Source organism: Schistocerca nitens, chromosome 5 (assembly GCF_023898315.1).
Source record: "Schistocerca nitens isolate TAMUIC-IGC-003100 chromosome 5, iqSchNite1.1, whole genome shotgun sequence".
Lineage (NCBI taxonomy): Eukaryota > Metazoa > Arthropoda > Insecta > Orthoptera > Acrididae > Schistocerca > Schistocerca nitens.
Window position 1 is genome coordinate 665,569,239 of NC_064618.1, and position 2,607 is coordinate 665,571,845.

General features: G+C 43.2%; 1 non-coding gene across 1 annotated transcript; it reads right to left on the reverse strand.

The window, feature by feature from the left end:
- Positions 1-1,620: 1,620 nt before the first annotated feature.
- Positions 1,621-1,693, reverse strand: Trnat-agu (transfer RNA threonine (anticodon AGU)). Its single transcript has one exon. It is a non-coding gene; the product is annotated as a tRNA-Thr (tRNA).
- Positions 1,694-2,607: the final 914 nt, after the last annotated feature.

A 2,607-nucleotide genomic window follows, 5' to 3' on the forward strand; every position in this document is an offset into this window, starting at 1 on the left:
CCTTGTTTCAAGTCTTCCTTCAAGCGTAAACTTTTATTTTTTATTTTCAGACAATAATCAAAGTACAGGCACTCACACATAATCAACTTCGCTCTCCAAAATTCCAGGACATGTTCAGATTTGCTTGGACATGCAGAATTTGACGGTCTACACACGGAAAAATTTGAAAACGTTAAAAACATATGTTTTGACAGAGCACAGGGAAAAGTGTGCGACTGTGAAACTGTTGGATTCATTTGTTGCAGTTTATGAGACAAACACTTATGTTTTCATCATTTTTTGGGAGTAATTCTCACATCCACAAGAAAACCTAAATCGGGCAATGTAGAAGAATCTTTTTACCCATTCGCCAAGTGTACAAGTTAGGTGGATCGACAACATATTCCTGTCATGTGACGCACATGTCCTCACCAGTGTCGTATAGAATATATCAGACGTGTTTTCCTGTGGAGGAACCAGTTGACCTATGACCTTGCGATCAAAAGTTTTCGGTTCCCATTGGAGAGGCACGTCCTTTCGTCTACTAATCACACGGTTTTGCGGTGCGGTCGCAAAACACAGACAATAAACTTATTACAGTGAACAGAGATGTCCATGAACGAACGGACAGACCATAACTTTGCGAAAATAAAGAAAAAATTTTCACTTGACGGGAGACTTGAACCAAGGACCTCTTGTTCCGCAGCTGCTCACGCTAACCACGGGACCACGGCGCTCCTGGGTTCGGATTATCCTTGATGTTGCCTATCTTCGCATGGACTACTCAGTTTGCATATTTTGCTTATTTTTTCATAGTTCCACACAACTTCTTCCTGTTTTCTCGATTGATCTGTGTTCAGTTTTTCAAGGCCTATCCACTGTACCAACTTATAACTAAATCTGAGGGGGGTGCGATGGAGAGGTTCCCTTGTAAGTCACGAACATGCATATTTTGACCTCTGTTGACTGCTCCACCATAGCTTTGCGCGGCTTACTCGCATGTTTCACTGAAAACGGGACGACGGACATTTATCAACAGGCGTACAAGTTCTCCGTCTGCTTCCCGGTACACCAGCATTGGGTCAAGAACCCACTCACTGTCACTCATCTTAAGGCAGCTGGAGGCCGCGCCCCGTTACCGCTTTCTCAGAGTGAGCCGCCCTAAGCTGCCTTTTGTCGCTTCCCTTCGCCGCTCCCCAGCCGGCCACGGTTGGGGTAAACTAGCCTCCATAAACTAGCCTCCAGTAAATAGACACGTTTCCAGAAAGGTTTCATGTCGTGTGAATTACTTTAAAACCATCACCCGACATTAATTATTCCAATACGTCCATACTATACCATCTACAAGATGCATTGTGCCTTGTCAGTCATTTTTTTCAGCCCTACTGTTCGCTCAAAGTGAGTTAGGTGATCTTTAATGACTTCATGTAAGGAGCATAGTTCTTGCCATCTTACATTGTTTGGTATCGGCCAAAAGAAGTTTTTTCCTCTTTTTACTAATAAGCAGGTAAGAAACCGGCGTATCAACTTGCCACAGAAGTAATTGTCCGAAAGATGAGACAACACTTTTTGATCCAGAGAATTACAGACGTTGGCTGCGAACGGGCATTGATTGAAATCAATGGGGAAACTGAAAAATTTAGACCGGACCGGTATTCGAACCCGGGTCTCCTGCTTACTAGGCAGATGCTCTTGACCACTAAGCCACCCGGACACAGTGGTCATTGCACCTACACGGCCTACCCTAGCACGCCTCCCGCCAGACCAAACATGTCCAATAAGCAGGACACCGGAGTCAGTCCAGCACAAATTTTCAATTTTCCCCATTGATTTCAATCAATGCCTGTTCACAGCCAACGTCTGTAATTCCTTTCTATCTTTATTCATACTGGCTGCTGGATCAAGAAATGGTGTCCGATCTTCCGGACATGTCCGAAAGAATAGACGCCATATATACAGGGTGGTCCATTGATCGTGACCGGGCCAAATATCTCACGAAATAAGCGTCAAACGAATAAACTACAAAGAACGGAACTTGTCTAGCTTGAAGGGAGAAACCAGTTGGCGCTATGGTTGACCCGCTAGATGGCGCTGCCATAGGTCAAACGAATATCAACTGCGTTTTTTTAAATAGTAAATCCTTTTTTATTACATATTCGTGTAGTACGTAAAGAAATATGATTTTTTTAGTTGGACCACTTTTTTCTCTTCATGATAGATGGCGCTGTAACGTTCACAAACATGTAGCTCGCAATTTTAGACCAACAGTTGGTAACAGGTAGGTTTTTGAAATTAAAATGCAGAACGTAGGTACGTTTGAACATTGTTCCAATGTGATACATGTACCTTTGTGAACTTATCATTTATGAGAACGCATACTATTACAGCGTGATTACCTGTAAATACCACGTTAATGCAATAAATGCTCAAAATGATGTCGACCAACCTCAATACATTTGGCAATACCTGTAACGACATTCCTCTCAACACCGACATTTTTGAGATTCCCGATTCTCGCGCAATTTGTCTGCTACTGATGTGAGGATTAGCCGCGACAACAGCTAAAACACCCACTTGGGCATCATCATTTGTTGCAGGTAGTGGTTGACGTTTCACATATGGCTGAAC